The sequence below is a fragment of the Chelmon rostratus genome, chromosome 1 (assembly GCF_017976325.1).
Source record: "Chelmon rostratus isolate fCheRos1 chromosome 1, fCheRos1.pri, whole genome shotgun sequence".
Classification (NCBI taxonomy): Eukaryota; Metazoa; Chordata; class Actinopteri; order Chaetodontiformes; family Chaetodontidae; genus Chelmon; species Chelmon rostratus.
This window is the reverse complement of record NC_055658.1, coordinates 29937236-29956281: the sequence shown is the minus strand read 5'-3', so window position 1 is coordinate 29956281 and position 19046 is coordinate 29937236.

Here is a 19046-nt window from a genome sequence, read left to right as displayed (position 1 = left end):
CAACTTAGAGAGGCAATATGGCAGCAAGACTGAACAATACTGATGTCTGATGCTTTTGCTATCTTCCATACAGTGTGTGCTGTTATATAACAGTCTCACCGGTCCTGAAGCCAAGGTGCAGAACGGCTCAAGACAGGGGATAAATTCTTGCAACCCTGGTAATATCAGTGTCCATTTGACCCTAACAGGAGCTGTGTTATCCATGCAGACCCTGCCTACCACGCACCTCGGGTATTTCACAGTGTTGTGAAAGAGGCCTGCACAGAGAAAGTGTTGGCGCATTTTCCCCACCGTGATTGTGTCCCCAGTGCCGGGGGGAAACATGTTTGCATAATGACATCCGTTTGTGGTTTGATCTACAGTGCAGGTGATAACTCACAGTGCTCTCCTGAACGGCTCAGATAACCTTTTTGTGTTCTGATTGATTCATTTGGAAAGCTCTCTTGTCCTCGCCTGAAATTTAACCCATGAAACCCATTAACTCAGAGTGAACCGGCCGTCTCATGGTGCCGCTGTCTGTTGCAGGATGTTCCTGTCCTCCCCGCACCGCTGCTCAAAGTTAAGGCGAGATCAGTGTTCAAAGAAGCAAATCACACATTCCTGCATGACAATGATTCCCCTGTACAGAACTGATGGGATCTCACTCAGTTGTTTGAATGATTTACTTTGAGGGAACAGTGTTAGTGGGACATGACAGTGTTATGTCACGCACAACAGTGCCACCACTGGCCTGGAATTAGCCTTTTTTTCTCTTTAGGGTGAGGATTCCTGTAGAGGGTCTGCAGTGCCAACAGGCTTATCAACATAATGATGCAAAGAACAGTTGTTGGAGCAGCAACAAGTCTTCCTCCGTGCAGGAATCACTTTCAAATCATCTGTAAATATTGCTGAATGGTGCTTGATAGCAAATTTGTATTCTAAATTAACAGGCTAAAGAAGGGCTGCGCATTGCCCTTTCATATATAACCAAAGAATGGGTCAGGATTAAATGTCATTGCATTAAAGGCTGATTTTGAAGGATGCCAAGAATCCAGTTATCAGCATGGCCACAGATCTCAAATCTTTGACCTGTTTTTACCAGCGTCCAGCACGCATAATGGCTCTTTTGAGAGCAGGGGAAAGCGAGAAGAGAGAAGAGAGGACCATCTGCCTTTGCTTCGCTGTCCTCTCACCATCTGCGAGTGGAGCCTCGGACCTACAGGGCTCTGTTTGTGTATCTTCATGTGTGTGTGTGTGTGTGTGTGTGTGTGTGTGTGTGTTTGGGGTGTGAGCCATCCTTTCTATGATGTGATGTAACCCGTTTCGCCTGCTCCTCGCCCTCAGACGAAGGCTAAAAAAAAAAAGAGAGACAATTCTCTGGATATTCTGCAGAGAAATGATTACGTGATCTGGCAGGGATAATGTGTGTATTGTGTTTGTGTACTGTGTGTTTGATGTGATTGAATTTGTTTGTGTGGGGTCAGAGATAAAACCTGGATGTTTGGTGGTGATGTAAGAGGATCAGAAGCTTTGGAATCTGGAGGTTTCTTAACAGGACTTATGCAGAAACCTTCCACCCTTAAAGGTGCCTGTGAGTTTAATACTGCTCAACAGCGTCAGATAACAAACATGTTATCAAAGTCACGATCCTGGCCACATTTTGTAGATCTTGGCAGGGCGTTTTTGGATGCCATAACTGTGAATTAAGCTGGTTTAATTTTAGATGTAGTCTTAATTAGTCCGGGGAAGCCTGCCAGCACACATTTAGACAACTGGAATAATCTTACAGTGCTTGCTTCTAGTTCACGATCTATAAATGTTACCTGTGCATGGCGGCAAGCCTTATATACACGATTCATAAACTTTATCCTCTTCATGTATTACCAAGAAGAAATCTTTGATTGTCTCAAGCAGGACGTTGCCCTTTTGTAAGGGAATGAAATAAATCCTTTAAATTACCTAAAATTCTGAATAGATAACAAATCTGATGAGAAATTCCTCCAGTTGTTGGTGAGTCACCTCTAAAAAGATGTCACACTCAAGTGGAAACTTTTGATTTCCTTCTTGCGGCAATAACACCATAAAGATTAAGAAACAAGGTCAAAGTTAGAAGCTGGCTGCTTTTTTTCTTGTTCGATAATCCTGGAGGAGCTCGCTGTTCAATGTTTGAAGGAGATCATAAAATTTTGGTAATTACACCAAGAACAATCCGTCCACAGCATTACAATGGAGCGAGGGCGAGGCTGAGTGATATGAGGGGGCTGCAATTTAAACTGCCGTCTCTGCTATGTGCTATCGAGATGTGCGCTAATATTATCTCAGCACCTCTCTGCCCTCTCACTCTCTTTTCACTGTCTACAAGGTCTCATTTCTCATAATATTTGGGTTTCAAATAAGATCAAGGACATCCTGTGTTATCATTATCAGCACTCTGCTGTCTGAACATATTTCATAACTCCTGTGTTTTTCTCCCTCAGGCTGCTTTATGCATGTTGTGGGTCTGTATCAGGTGTTTTCCCTGTTAATTATGGACATGTGTGTTGTGTCAGCGAATGACTAATTGCATGTTTGCATGTAAACACTGGTATTTTTTTGTAAGAGTTTATCTGCGATTGTGTGTCGAGGTAACGATGCTGTCCCCACCTGTGACTTAATTTTCCACAATTGCGTAATATTCCTTTTATCTCCCCTCTCATGCATTTCCACATTTCCATTCGTCGACTTTTAGCAGCTATCTCCGGTCCCAAACCGCCGCAGCATCAGGTCCCTTATCTCACATTGGGTCGCAGCAGCGGTGCGTATAGGATTGATTGCCCTCTTCTCTCAGACTGTGTGTCTGTTCAGGGGCTGAACAGCAGCACTCGCCATTAATCACACACTGATCACAGCTGAACCTGAAACTCAAGCAAATTGCCCAGCGTGTCGGCCTCCATCCCTTTTCAGTTTCCCATCAGCTAAACTCAGGAGGGCTACGAGGTGGAGGGTGCCTTGATGTATAGCAATAGTGAGCCTGTGGAGCACACAGCCAGCCAACAGTATTAAGATTACCAGCATGGGAACACAGGCCTGTCCTTCAGTCGTGGCAGCAGCCAGTGAATAGCGCTGCAGCTGCTGTCACGGCCCTGCCTCCTTTGCCTCCATGCTTTAGCTCTGCCACTGCGGATCGATGCAGCACGAGAGCAGCAGAAAAGCACACAATGTTCAATTCTATCTTCAGAGTGGCAGGTCTAATGGGGAGCCCGTCCGGCCAATCTTGGCCCGACTTAGCCAAGCTGTCACTGCGATCTTCCCACCCCTGCATACAAATTATTGGGCAAAAGGGTCTCACAGTGCTCTGCTTGGATTGGCTATCTACACATCTCTGGGCTGACATCACCGGCCACCTGCCGCAAAAATGCCAAGAGTCCTTATCTGAGACAAATCCTTTAAAGACATGTTAGGGTTTGAAAGTCAATATGGCTTCCGCTCTATAATATGGCTTCGAAAGATCTGTGACAGTCTTGGCCTGTGTAAAGTATCAATCATTAACCCGCACTCCAATGACATGGTGCGATAGGAAGGGACGTGGAAAAACACATTGCTGTTGTTGCAGGCCGACTGCACTGCATCCTTCCTCTGCCGGGGGACACTGAACTCAGGTTTGTTTTGCAATAACATGTAATCCTGTACCAAGGAGTGCTACAGCTCTCAGACCAACTGAGGTGTGTGTTCATTGGGTAATCCGGAGACTTGTGTGAGTGTGTGTTTGTGTGCGTACTTGTTTTCCCAGCTGCACTACATGCTCCACAGTACACCCTTGTGTGGGATGATAGGTTGGAGCAGTTTTTCGGTGGATGGGTCATTGCAGTTCAGTTCGTCTCTTCTCCTCTGCACTGCTGAGGCATATATTGCATAATTCAAAAAAAAAAAAAAAAATTAAATGGGAGTCTTTGCATCTGTTGAACACTTCTTTGCAGCCTGCATAACTCCTATCAGGAAGGATTAGATTGGGAGATTGGCTGGTGCAGAGTTACCCCCAAAAATCCCTTTAAGGGATCATCAGAATTTAGGATAGAGGGATTGTATCATACTCAGGCGGTTACATAAGGGTAGACGGCGGAGGAGCCCCTACTCCGCCCACCCCCATATATCCTGCTGAACCATTTCTCTCTCTGTCGAAATGGACACACCTCCTGTGATGTCATAGCGTAAATGCTCCGGTAACGATGAGACAGATCAATGCACTGGGTTTGTGTGTGTGTGTGTGTGTGTGTGTGTGTGTGTGTGTGTGTGTGTGAGGACAAGCTTCCATGGATGTGTTCTAATTATAGCTGGTAATGAATGGATGACCGTGTGCCTTCAGATAAATCCAGGGCCACAGACAGGCCAAGGCGACAAGCCAGGACTGTTTTTTACACCTCAGACACTCAGCAATGTAACGTCTGCATCTCGATGAGAATGATCACGAACACTCTGCCTCTTTCTTGCATGTCGTCCAAGAATTTGCCTTTCTTAACTCTTTATCTTTTCAGAGAGTCGGATAAGTAGATCGATACCACTCACTTAATTGTCCTTTCGGTATAAGGCTACAGCCAGCACTTTAGCTTAGCATGAAGACTAGAAAGGGGGCAAACAGCTAGGCTCTGTCCTAAGGTAATAAAATCTGACTTTCACCTCTGAAACTCACTAATTAACATGCTATATATCATTTGTTTAATCTGTGGAATCTGTCTAAAAACACAATTTGTGGCTTTACAGGGGGTCCTTCTTAAGCAGGCACAGTGGCCTTTTGGATTCCTCTCTTTACCTTGCAAGCACAGAATCCAGGTTGGTGAATAAAAAAACATAGGCTGGGTAGCAGTAACTTCATTTCTACAAAACGGGGTTGAGTAAGAATACGATGCAACATTGATTCCTATGACAGGAACAACAGACTTGATTAGGTCATCAGAATCCAATAGTTTTAGTGCATCAGGCCAGATAAGAGTGAAATCAATGGCTGTTTTAGTTTAATTGCATAACTGGTCTTAGTCATGCGTGAGCAGCTGAACTCTGTAGGCTGTGTTCCCTTTCAAACTGCAGAGGAGAGCAGAGCAGCGGCAGCGTCTGATGTGGAGTGGCAGCTGAGTTTAATGCAGAAAGCACAAACAGACGGAGGGAAATTCCACGTCCAGAATGATGATTCCTTCAGGTACCACATGCAAATTGCCAAGAATGACACTTTCGGATTCAGTGTTTCGCTGTTAGACTAACTGCAGCCTCTTTCTCTCTTTGCGCCTTCTGTCTCTCTAATCTGTTTTGAATGTTGACATCGCAGGATAATAGGTACACGTCCCACCCAAATTGTCAGCTGCTTATGGCATTGTCAAACTCTGCGGAGGGAAATGACTGCTGTATGTTTGCTTGTATTGGTATGCTATCAAATTTGAAAGGTGAACAAGAAAACTCCATTTAGCTTTTTTTTTTTCTGGGTCGGGGCCTGAGGCTTTGTTAGCAAGCCTGCTGCTTCCGTGTGTGCACTGTTCTCACAGGCCGTGCATGAACAAATATTACCTCGCAATAATCACTTTCATGGGAGAAGGGAGCGCCTGTCGCCTCGAGACAAGTTTAATGGATGCATTTAATGTGGAAAGAAACTAGGAGTGAAAAGGAAGATGCAAAAAAAAAAAAAAAAAACGTCCTGTGTCCTCATGTCCACGGACATGTTGTAGCATCTAGACAACAGCAGAGGAGCATCTCTGCAAAACAGCAATCATGAATTTTGATAAATAATATAAATATTTATGAGCATTAAAGGTGTACTATGCAGGATTTTCCTCAAAAAAACAACGTGGAGACTCATTATTTTGCAGTGAGTGGGACGTTTCTGGGCTGCAACCTTTGGGCAGTGGGTGTGTAGCCCACAGGTGAGGTTGGAACACTATAAAAAACAGCTATAAAAATAGCTTGCAGTGTCGGTACAAGCAGTGCACATATGGTGGCGCTGAGTCAGGGAGGATGGGCCATCACACAGCTCCGCTCTTCCTCTTTATTTCTTTGATTTTCCGAGTTGCAACGTTGCCGTTTTGGTTCACTCTCACCGCTCTCATAGTTGTTTTTGAGAGCATCAAGCAGCTGTTTTCCACAGAAAAGCTCAGGAAACCTTCTGCACGCTACCTGCTCAGCACCAGCGACAAACAGACCGACAGTTTCAAGTGAACGGTGTTTCTGCTGCAATGGGTAAATGCTTGCCAACACACACTTCATGTCAACTTAAAAAGCGACGACACATCACTGTCGTGTTCACAGCTCGATTGCGCTGCCCCAAATGGCTTAAAAAAACAGTTATTGCGGGTTTAGTACTAGAATACCCACACTCTCTGTTTCTGAGTACTGGTCATTGACTATATATATGTGTAAATGCAAACTGTCCAGACACTTCTCACTATTGTGAGACATCAAAATATGTACCCCTCACCACTGAAAATACTTGTGCAAAAGACATGTTTAGATATAGTTCAGTCTATAAATGTGGTTCAAGTTGTCTTTTCTGTCTGCAAGCTGTCTGTGTTTGTCCAGACATGTTTGCTAAAATCATAGATTTTGATATTGTGATAAGTGAAAAGAGGAAACAGGAAAATAATGTTGGCATTTAAATGAAAGAAAATGAAAGAGAGCCTTTGTTTTTGCACTATAACCCTAACACTAGACATAGAGGGATTATACAGCAGTGCTTTAACATACTACATTCAGCTATAACATGAATACAGTCCATGCAATGTAGCAACATGTACTAGTGTGTTATGGCAACTCATCCTCAGGAGTGCTAATGAGGACCTGAGGGCCAGACATGGGAAGAGACTGAGGACTGAGTACAACAGGTCTGCTCTTTCTGCGCAGACGCAGACAAACAGGAGTCTTCCCTCCAGGCCGACCCGTGCGCCGCTTTGCTTTCTGCTGTGAGACTTGGGTCTTTGCAGATAAGGGAGCAGAGCCGCAAAGTGCGCAGCGGCGGTCCAACATCTGCTGCTGAGCCCTCCGCCATCCTCTCTGCCCATCAGGTTTGTGTGTGCGCCCGAGCAGAACATCTCCCACGTGTTACCCACACACACAGCGAAGCGTGCCGCATACATGACAGACTGAACGCGACGAAAGACAATCAGGCGCGGCACACACGCGTTGGCGTACACACTCTGCCCTCAACGCAATGCAGACAAACCTATAGTGATGTCGTGAAGCTGCACCGAAGGCTTCAGAGGTCAGTTACATAAGGCAACAGTATCAGAACAGACAGCACAGCATCTTGTTTCTTGAAGCGAAATGGCTCCGTGACCACGCTGTGCTGGTTTATGGCTTTCATTTTACATATACAGACACAAGTATCACACCCATAACCTTTAAACCTTTCATGTACGTACAGGGCTTAAATGTATCACTCAATATGATGGGCTTTGGTGGCTTTTCTGAACATCTCTCTGCGTTTCCCATGGCATCATCATCATTTTCCAGCGTTGAGCGTGTCTTGATAATTGAACGTACATCTTGAGTCATTAAATGTAATATTTTAAGTATTCTACTAATGATTTTGCCTTGATGTACAGCTAAGATATTACACAACGCTCATCTCACAGAGCCACTTGAATCCAGGGAAAATGTGGTTTGCATGAGACCAAACAGCTTAAACAAGAAATTTGATCTCTGCAGGAGATTATCGTACTGAAATAAATGTAGTTTCTAAGAATGGTCTGTTTGATCACTTCCACAAGTAGGCCTTTGTCAGTTTTTCCTGCCTCTGCTCATGAGGCCAACCATTTTTGATGGAGTCGTTCGTTTTAGTGGCGCGGCGCTGTACTTGACGTCTTACGCAATCTCGTCAAAATGAGCAAAACAACAAAAGTGCCAACGGCTACTACTATAAAGCCTCTGAGCAAGGCACTCAACCCCCAAACCCCCGACCGAGGAGCTCGCAGCTGTAAAACTGTCGCTGCTAAAAATGAGCTGAACACATCAAATTTCAGGACATACTGTTTTTGTACCAATGTTCCCTGATTCCTCCTCACCCTCCCTCCATTCCACCCCCCCGGCAGAAACCTTTCATGCCAAGGCAGTGATACACCGGGATTCAGCTGTCAGTGGCGTCTGCTGTGTGGTTTGGATCCTGTTCAAGTTTAAAGAAGATGTTGAAGTTTTACAAAAACAAATGTCTGAACAGTATCGCCCCTAAAAACAATTCTTCCTTTAAAAACAAACAGTGAGCCTGGTGTGGTTTCATTAACACAACATCACTACGTTAAACTGTATCCAGTAGTTAAAACTGAATTTGTGTTTAATTAAAATCAAAGCAAATTAGGAGGAGAATTAGCCGAGAAAGGGAGACACACATTCATTACACAGAATAAATCACTGCTGTCCAGTAAGAGCCATGTATCTCCAAATTTGCTGATTTTTGATGATGAATGTTTAAACTGAAGGATTAATTCAGCCCTTTAAAACCTGATAATTCATTGTCACAAAGCTGAAAACTGAGTTGTTTTTCTTATCCCGTGTGGAATGGAGCTAAGTGCATTTACTCAAGTATGGTACTGAAGTACAACTTTAAGGTATTTTATGCAGCTTTGTACTTCTATTCCACTTCATCTCAGAGACAAATATTGTACTTTTCACTCCATCACATTTGTCTGACAGCCTCAGTCACCCCTTACTTTTAGATTACACTGTTTTTTACATCTTTCCTGTCAATGTTCTGATCAACTGAATGACTGACTGTTCCTTTGTGAGTTAAGAAACCTCTCCTTATTCTTAGATTAAGTAAACTATTTAAAATCCTCTTGGATTAACTTGAAAGTGCACAGTTACAAGGATGAAAACAGGTTGTTTTTCTGAGCTCGTTAAAAGTTGACTTTTAACTGTGTGCTATAAGCACTTAAGTATATGATCTGAATACTTCTCCCACCACTCGTAAACCATTTGGAGATCCGTGTTTTTCACAGGACAGCGATGAAACGTTAAAGCAGAGGCAAAAAGTTTAAAAAGAAATCATTCTGCAACACACCTACACGCTTTATTATTCTCACTATGTGGCCAACAGCCTTCTTCTAATGTGCCAAACCGTATATCTCCTTTAATCCTCTCAGCTCCGTCTGACCAACAATAAAACAACAGAGCGTGCGACAGGGGCAGCGAAATGTGGCGTCAATCTGTGAAACTCACTTCTTTCTCTCCTATGAGCGCACATGTCCCCACATGTGCTGATACAGCAGACACTTTCATCTCCCACAGCTATGTGGCCCCCCAGCTCCTATGGTCTACTACAGCGCTGCTTTACTCCCCTGCCAGACTCAGCACTTGAGAACCTTTAGCCCACATACCGCAGGAACTGGGAGAATCAGGTTATTCTGAGAAATAAAGTGCAGCAGAATTACCGACCGCTCGTCAGACAGGTCGACACAAAAGAGGAAGAAAGGCCTGGGGAAACTAATGAGAGGTTTTCATGGGGGAGGAGGAGGTTTTTAACCACGGAAACATGTCACGGCCAACAGGAATGTGGTCTATCTGATTAATCTGGTAGCGGGCCAAGGAGAGGAGGTGTTGGGTTTTCTGAGTTTCAATCTCAAGGTGACATAACACCGTGTGCTACAGCAACAAGACAACAGGCACGAAACATACAACAGAGCCTTTTCAGAGAGATGAGTGAGGGAAAGATTTATCATCCAGAGGAGGGGGGAGGGCACGAAAAGGACTCTTTGGGATATGAATGGTGGTGCTGTTTATTTTTTTTTTACATCTTTTCTGGAAACCAAGCCCACCCGTACGGAGCGGCCTATTTTTAACGTCTCTCCATGTGCATCATGCTGGCAGCGTAGGGTGGTGACCTGCAGCACATCATGTTGTCTGCATGACCATGAAGGGATCGCCCCTCACAGATCGCGGCCAAAGTGAGAGTGATTTCAGGACAAAAAGGCTCATAGACCCGATCCTGGTCTGGTGTGTCCATCTGTTGCAGATGCTCTTAACAGCCATAAACGAGATAGTAAACACGGCAGTGAGCTATTTTCTGATGTGCTGCGAATTAACTTGAGGCAGTAGGTTTAGTTCAGTGGGTTTAAGTTTAGAGAGTGAGGGAGTCTTTGGCTCCGCTGTGGATTCTGAGTCCTCGACAGAATGTGCTGCTCTTCCCCTGCAGGCTTGCTGTGGGGATTCCTCGCTAAGACTGGGACTAGACCTCCCAGCATGCAACAGAGCCTGCTGACATTTGTTAATTCAGTCAGTCTGTCGGCCACTTTTACGAGTCCTGCATTCGACACTGCATGAAAAAGCGACGCCAAACATGTCTTTGCAATAAAATCTAAAAAGGACTAAGGGTGATGAAAGCTTCCTTTCAGAGTTTATTAATACAGTAGCAATAATTCATCCACAGCACTGCATCATATTGTTGCTGCTGGGTGAAAACCTTTTATCTCTAATTTGCAGGACTTCACACTTTTAGATTGGTCGAATTACATAATCTTCTACAGTTTGAGAATATTTCTTCAACTCTGTGTTTCCAAAACTTTGTAGATGGTGTTAAAGTGCAGTTTTCATACAGCTAAAACAAGGAGCTTTCAGCAATGGCGGACAAAGTACTCAGATCCTCTAATTACATGAAGTGGCAATACCAGAAATACTCAGTTACTAGTAAAAGTAATGCATTCAAATGTTTACAAAAAGTACTGGCATCAAAATATCCTTAAAGTGCCAAAAAAAAAAAAAAACACTAATGTATATTTTACTGTATTATTGGATTATCGTTATAGATGCATTAATGTGTTCATCACTTTAATGTTGCTGCTGATCATAATTACTTTATACACTTTATCTGATCAGCTTCCAATAAAGGTTTACCTAAATTTATAATTTCCATGAGAATGTATTGATTATCTTTTACAATGTGTAAAGTTACTAGTGACTAAAGTTATAAAATCAGTGTATTAGTAGTGGAGAACAATTAGATGCGTCACGTCAAGCCAGTTTTAAGTATAAAGCCCAATATTACACATTTACCTCCAGGGGCTTTACAATATGCTGCTGCTATCCTTAGACCCTGCCTACCTGTCTCAGGTAAAGATGATTTAACCACTCTTTTTCTCATGATGCCTTTACATGATTTCATGGATGTGGATTTCTGGCTCCCTCTCAGCCAATACGTCTGCAGCATGTGTGTGTGTGTGCGTGTGTGTGTGTGTGCATCTTAATGGGCTGAGCTGTGATTGTTAATATGATGTTGAAAGAGAAAATCCCTCCACAAAGGTATGTAACCTCACAGATCAATCCTCTTAACTGATTAAAGCTTTACCAGTGGTTGCACTCCCTGCAGCCATCTACAGGTCAGCTGCCTGCTGTTACGGAACAAACTGGATTTATTGGGACAACTGCTCTTAAAAAGTAGTAAAGTTAAGCAAAAGAAACCGACAATATCACATTGAATATTAAGCACTGTGCAAACAATAGATTATTTTGATTGCATGTTGAGCTCTAAGAAGCTAAATGGATTCTTGGCATTCGGCTATGTTAGCGTGATAGTGCGTTACTCTGAGCGACTGTAATCTGATGTCACTGGTTCTTTTCCAAGGTCCATTCACTTCTAGCAGGAAATGTGGACTTTGAACAACTTTTATTGTTTTCGCCAAATTCGACTTCAGTCTTGACCCAGTTTGGACACTTCAGTCATTCAAGTATATTTTCCTCTGTGTGTGCACTTATCTGCTGTGTCACAGTTAAGGAGACTGAAAGTGGGTCAGACTGAACTTGTGTGGGGCCTTGAAAAGAGTCTGCCCAGCAGGATAGACCATTGTCCCCTCAGTCCAAGTATGACGTGTGTGTGTGTGTGTGTGTGTGTGTGTGTGTGTGTGTGTGTGTGTGTGTATTTTTGCCTTTGGCCTCTCTCTAATGCACTGGGTGTTCTCATTCAACTGATGCTCTATTTGTGGAAGTATCCATGGTGATAATGATTTGCAGTCATGGAAAAGGGGCGGATGGACAAGTGGATGTGTCTATTTGGCACACATGGATGAGATCTGTGCTCTCCCTGCCAGTCTGTTTACCTACTCAAAGCAGAGTGGGGGGGTCAGACAGGGATAGGGGTTATGAGGGTAAGGATGGGTAAAAAGTTCCAGAAAACCACAGAAAAGGAAAGAAGGGAAAAGGAAGTACAGAGAGTTCTGGGAGTGAATGACAAAACCAAAGGGCTGAGCAGAGCTGCAGTCGGGCCCCAGGGGTAATTCGCATTTGCAATGAGACACGTCGCTGTACATTCCCAACATGACCAAAGCTGCTGCGCTCTGCTTTTGCAGCGCAGTACAGTATGGGGCGTTACATAACCAGCAGCTTCCGGCATTAAGATGCTGTTTACGAAACATTTATAGTGAAGAGAGCCTGCACACCATAAACACGCTGCACAAATCCACGGCTGCAGCGGACATATCTCTGAGAGAGTAAGGGGGGAATGAGGTCAGGGTGGGCTAAACAGGTAATAAGCTGAAAGCAGCTATCACACTGTTACCTGGAGACTGCAGATGGGATTGGGTGCTTCCATCCCTTTTGGGAACATTACACAGACTTACATCCATTTCCTGGAGACTTACTCCGATCACCACTATAAACACTACTTGTCTAACCCTGACCATTATTCTAACCTTAACCCAAATCTTGACCCTAAAATTTAATTATTTAAATTATGGGGACTTGCGATTTGTCCCCATAAGGAAGAAGAGTCCTCACAATGTGACTGCAAACAGATTTATGTGCCCACAATGTGTGAAATACATGTCCACACACACTTAAAATCATAACCAGATTTTATAATTCCCACTCCGTCTGGGTCCTGTTTTGAGCAGGGGAAAGGTGTTAGCTCCAGCAGAAACCAGCTCTCTCCCTCGCTCTCTCTCTCTCTCTCTCTGCAGCAGCACTCTCAGCAGTCCACTGCAGGGTGATTTCATAACTGCAGACTCCAGAGAAGATAAAGACAACAGAGGCTAGGTAATCAATCATCATCCAATCAAAACAGCCATCTAAATAAAAGTGTCCCCGAGGGCATGCAATGTTCCCCTGTGGTGCTGTGTGACCAGGGATGATGGAAAAAACCCCGTCATGGTTTGATGTGAGACTTCATAGTTTCAAATTTGTTCCAGAGGAGCGAGGGACACGATGCATATGTAGCATCAAATTAGCAACAAATCAAATGCTAACAGCTTCTTACCTCATTTGCAATACATACTGTGTGACAGAGTCATTACTTCACATCTCTTTAGGACTTTAGGACTTTAAATGTGTGTAATTGTGACAGTTATGGAAACTGGTTCAGGTGCAATAGAGGAAACGTCCGTAAATCTGTTTCCCAAATCATGCAGAAATCTGCCGCTGGTTTCCAGGCAGCAATCAATTACACTGAAATGATCACTCAACCAAAGTATGTGCAAATGCAAAGACGGTATATTACTCATGCATTATCCTGCTCCAAATACTTTGCCTGATCTAAGCGGGGTGGAGAGACAGGAGGAAGATGACACACGAATGAGAGAGAGAGAGAGAGGGAGAGATTGCTTGGCTTGCTGCTGGTAGGCTGGTTAGATAACTGAAGGTCAGAAGTAGGGTGTAATGTGCTGTGAGTCGCACCGGGCTCTGAAATACCACAGGCCCGAGGAAACCGGGCGAGCTCTCGGCCCACACCTGACCTCGACACCTTGTCCCCATCCCCCGCTCTCTTCTTCTTCTCTGCTTTCTCTTTGGGAGCCATTTCTTTGCCTCCTGGTCGTCCCCCTTCTCCCTCAATCCAGCACATGTAACCTATGGTTTTGTGCGTATCCTCTGCTTTCTCATTTAAAACCCTTAAACCTCACTGACCGGCCGACAGTCCAGTCAGCAAACTGAACATTGATTTCACCAGAATAATGCACTCAGTATCAATTCTGCTTTTCAGAGATGCACAAATTAAAAACAAAGTATTATGCATAAAACAATAGTAACAGGTGCAAAATCAAGTGTGCAAAGTCATTTAAAAGCCTATAGACTAGTTGGCCTTTTTTGTTCCCTTGTAGACCTGACTATGTGGTTCCAGATATACTGACACTATTATAATACTATGGGCTGTTCTTGAAAGCAGCATTTATGGCTGCACAGTTCAAACCCATATAACTTTATTGTGGGGTTCCCATCCAAATTTTCAGCCAATTTCAGTCAATTTACAGCCTCAAACTTGAAAAAAATTAAATGCATAAGATTCTGCAAGCAAGACACTGATAATATCTCTGTCTAAAGGAACAGCGCAGCCGTAGAAAACATGGAGTCCTGCCTGTGAATATTTTCACTCAGTGGAAAATAAGATTGTTTCGATAAACAGGTGCTGCAGGCTGATACAGAATATACACGATGCTGTCAGACATTGTTAAATGGCATCGTTTCAACAACCTGAAACTGCTTAAGGGGAAAACGGGGGAAACCTGTATGTTAATCAGGCCTGCTAATCAGACAGTTTTTGACCTCTTGCCCTCTGGAGGAAGCCTCCTCCAGGCACATTACCCACATTACTGCATGGCTTAATGCGAAGTGGAAACATTTTACAATCCTGCCCCCTTTACAGCCCTTTACTCATGCTCCTCTTGCTAACGTGGAGCTGACCCATTTGGGACCCTTTTATGCCAAGCCTGATGTCCCATGATATCCCCCATGTGAAGCTGTTTACACAAGATGCAGGCATGACGCCTGGGTCAGAATCTGTGTCACATCATTCTTTAGTCTGTGTGTGTAATCGCACGTCCTGTGTTAACCATTTCTCACCGAGGGGATGGAGGAAGTGCTGAGATTCTTCACTGCAGTAAAAGTATTATCAGCCAACTGTACATCAAATATCAAAGTAAAAGTATTTGTTCTGCTGAAGAATGACTGATGATTGATATATTAATTCAGAGCATATGATGTTCATTCTGTATAAATGTACGAGCAATATTTTAGTGTGTTAGCTTCTAACTATAAGCAACCCCCATCCGTTCATCAGAAGATAAATCTGAGAGGACATGAGGTGGAAATGGAATGGAGAAAACAAACAAACAAAAAACAAAACTTGTATTCATTTTTTGGATAATTTTCCCTCCACAGACCTAAAACTGTTTAAATGAAACCATTTGAGAAGGACATGTAAACATCTGAGACATGACGAGGGGCCCCAACAAGAAGAGACTGCTTCACGAGCCAAAGAGGTTGGGAAAGTCTAACATTTCCAGCTGAAGTATAGTGGAGTAGAAGTATAAAGTAGCATGAAATGGAAATACTTAGTTAAAGTACAAATATTTTTAAAGTTTTGTTTTGTTTTTGTTTTTACTTAAGTACAATACATGGTGACATTGTTGCACACTGAGCACAGGTCAACCCTTTTAAGAGGACACCAAACCACCAAGCCTGCAATTACCATCCTTTACTCACTGCAGCTCAACGCGGTCCGGCCTTCTGAGACTACTTGTCTTTTTACTTTTGCATTGTAATGGAATGAAATTGTGAAATGAAATATCACATATAGCACAGTGTTGATAGTTCTCAAATTTTTTCATATCAAGAACTCTTAAACTGACATAAATTCGACTACGGACCCTCATTTCATAAGATTTTATCACAGGGTCCTCCATCTGATGAGAACTTTGCTTTTAGATGTTTTATCACAGAAAGTATGTGAAATCCATGACTGAAACAGTTCTGTCATCGTGTTTGTTATGGATAGCACTACAGTGAAAATTAGCCCCCTGTTTGCTGAGGACTCCCAGAAACCCCTCAATGACCCCTTGGGGTCCACAGACCCCACTTTGAGAACCACTGCAGTAGGTAGAGAGATACTGTAGGTAATCACAGTTATTAATAGCACATTTGGGGGACAAAGTACGTCTTGTGTTTAATGAGGTAGAAGAGTGACCCCGGCTCTGGAGAAGCTGTGCCACAGAGTGTCACCTTGCTTGTGTGTGTGTGTGTGTGTGATTTTCTTTTTTTTTTTTGTCTGTTTTTGGAAAAGTGTAATCTGTGTGCAGAGCAGCTTACAGCTGAAGGTAACCCGTTGTTTACAGATTAAGTCCCGGTCCTTCGGCAGAACAGGCTGACCCAAATCGTCAGAAGAAAATAAAAACCTGAACTGTTACAGTCGTGTTCGTGTGTGTGTGTGAATAATGCGCACCTGCTTGTGCGTAAGGGAAAATGTTCCTGCTAAGACCCTCGGCCTCTAGGCCAGTGTCATGTGGGAGTGTTTGAGCTTCCCGTGGTGTGAGTAGAGTATTGTGTTTCTATTTTATTTATTAGCCTCTTATATAAGCAGCAGCAGGGGAAGGGCCGTACTGAGACAGGGCTAAAGGGCACCGAGCTATCAAATACAGCCAGGGCTATTGAGGTAGTTTGTAAAATTAACAGAACTGAAGAGACAGCAGACAGAAAAAACAATATATTTCACAGAAATGATTCCTCCTAAAATCTGCATCATCTGGAAATGCTTTGACAAAATCTGTGAAATTAAACGGAAACTGCATGTAAGAAACTCCAGGAACAATAATATATTGTAAGTTTAGTGCAGAAGGTTTGTGAGGGTTTCCAGCAAAGAAAAAGCAAAACAAAAGGGCTGAATAAAAACTTTCCAATCATAATACGGTGTCCATTTTCAGTCTACACCACTTCCTCCCTGAAGAAACTTTGTTAGAGCACAATTTTTTATTGTACAAAGCACAAAATTAAGCAAATATTGTCAATCCAAAGAGAGAAGGGAGAAGAAAAAGAGCATGAATAAACTTTATTAACAAACATATAGAGGGTCAGCACGTTTTCTGTACCCAGACTGTGACGAGGTGAGTCTCAAAGTGGTGCGCAGGACTAACACCACTCCAGCATCGAACATATTACCTGCACATCCGGTCACAACAGGTATACACGTGTAGTATCTGGATAGGCACACACCCAGGTCGACCAGGGTATCGGTGCTGGCAAAGAAACAGGAGGCTGAGACTAATGAAAGCACACCTCCGTTTCCTTCAAGAAGCACCTGGCCTAATACTGGCCCGGCCGCTGCCTCCCCTCGGGCCTAATTGGCAGAACGGTGGCCAAGTCACCCCTGAATGGCACCAAAGGGTCTCGGCGTGTGTGCCTGCACGGCTCCAGGAATAGAAAACGCGCCGTCTCTGCTCTGCTTCTGTGCTTTCTGTACTGAAAATGTGACGCCGCAGCAACCAGGTTCAGGCCGGACGGTGGGAAGTCGGGGTACCTGGGACAAACGAGCGAGACAGAGAGAAAGAGGAGATGTAGGGGGGAGGGGATAACAAAAAAAAAAGGAAGGGTGAAATGCTGCAGCCCTCCCCTCCGTCTCATCCCCCTTCACTGAGTGCTGACGGTGTGTAGCAGTGCCTCCCCCTCTCCTCTCTCCTCTCTCCTCCCCTCCCTTCCCTCCCCACTCCTTACTGTGTGGAATTGGGTTTACATAACCCACTGCAGTCTGAGATAACGCAGCACACCACTACTGACGACACGTTCTCTTTCAGCGCAACAACATTTGCATGAAGCAGCATTAAACATTAATAGTATGCACTATATATAGCTTAGCATGTGCCATACAAGGGAGGCACAGTTTCTACTCACTGCTACGTTCTGCGTACAAGCGTCTGCACAAACACACAGGCCAGCTCTGAGCAAAGGCTGCTGGGTAGGAGTCGCCCTCGGCGATCAGTGGGTTGGTCGCACAATAACCTCATTTTAACCGAGCAGCTTCATTAGGAGATTTCAGGGAACCGGCCCACGATTCCAAGCACTTTTCTAGAAATGTCTCTTTTAAAACGCCTCTCTGTCCCGACAGAACCTCTCTCACACCCGTGTGAACACCATGTAGGAGGTCTTTGATACTTCTCACTGTACTGACAGCAGTCTGTGGCCATGTCAAAGCAGCATGTGTGTGTGTGTGTGTGTGTGTGTCACAGAGAGGCCGTTTCCAAGAGAGAGAATGCAGCCGATTTATGTAACTCTTACTTAATCACTTGGTTAGTGTTTTACCAGTTTTGTATTCAGGCTTCAGCCAGTTCTGTCTGGACAGGGCTGGGGGAGAGGTCGGATTCGAGGGTTGTTATCTATCTCTGGGAACCGAGCTCAATGCTTCTGTGTGTGTGTGTGTGTGTGTGTGTAGTGTGCAACACTGTGCGTCATTCTGGCTGATGAACTTGTATCAGTAACCAGGACCGTTGTTCCCTCCGCCCCCCCCCCCCCCTCACTCTGTGACTCCAATCACACAAACTCACCAGCCTCACTCGCTCTGCAACATCTGGAGGATTGACACCCCCAACCGGACTGAAGTGCTTTTTGAGGCTTCTCCAACATCATATCACACAGTGTGTTGTTCACAGTTCTGCTGGAATTCAAACGTTTAGCTGAACTACATCAAGGGCCCAATGATAACATTTACTTTGAAAAATAATATAATGCTCAAACTGTTGAGGAAATCAGAAATTATTCCAGCAGCACAGGTTATTGTGGTTTTTATCAGGTTGAAACATGTAGAAAAACAGAAGCTGTACTGGCAAGATAAAAAAAAAAAAGTAGTTTCTTTGCTTTTCCTGTAATCAATGTGCTCTCATCATCCATTTTTAGCACTAGCAGTGTGGACACACAGGTTGCGACGTCCAGCCCACCGCTTTGATCCAGTCCGAAATAATATTCAATGTGTTACCATGAAAAGCCATTTTTAACGCCGCATAGCTATTTTATGCAGACATTTATGGTACGCGCTAATTAGCTCATGCTAGCATGCTAACACAGTAAACCAAGATGGCGAACACTTTATCCGAACTTCCACATTAGCATGCTAACATTAGCATTTAGCAGTAGTAACACAGTGCCCCTGTCACACACACACAGCCTCACAGAGCTGCTTGTGTGGCCGTAGTCTTGTTTGAGTGCATTTTGTGTTTGGATTTAATGTAATCCACAAAAACCTTTTTTTTTTAAAATCTCTGTTTTAAAAACATGGCTCTGTGTACGTCCGGTTGGGGATTTTGTGAAATTCTCGAGAGCTGTGAACCCTCATCTTCATTCCTGAGGCAAAAAACACCAGTTCAGGACTATAATTA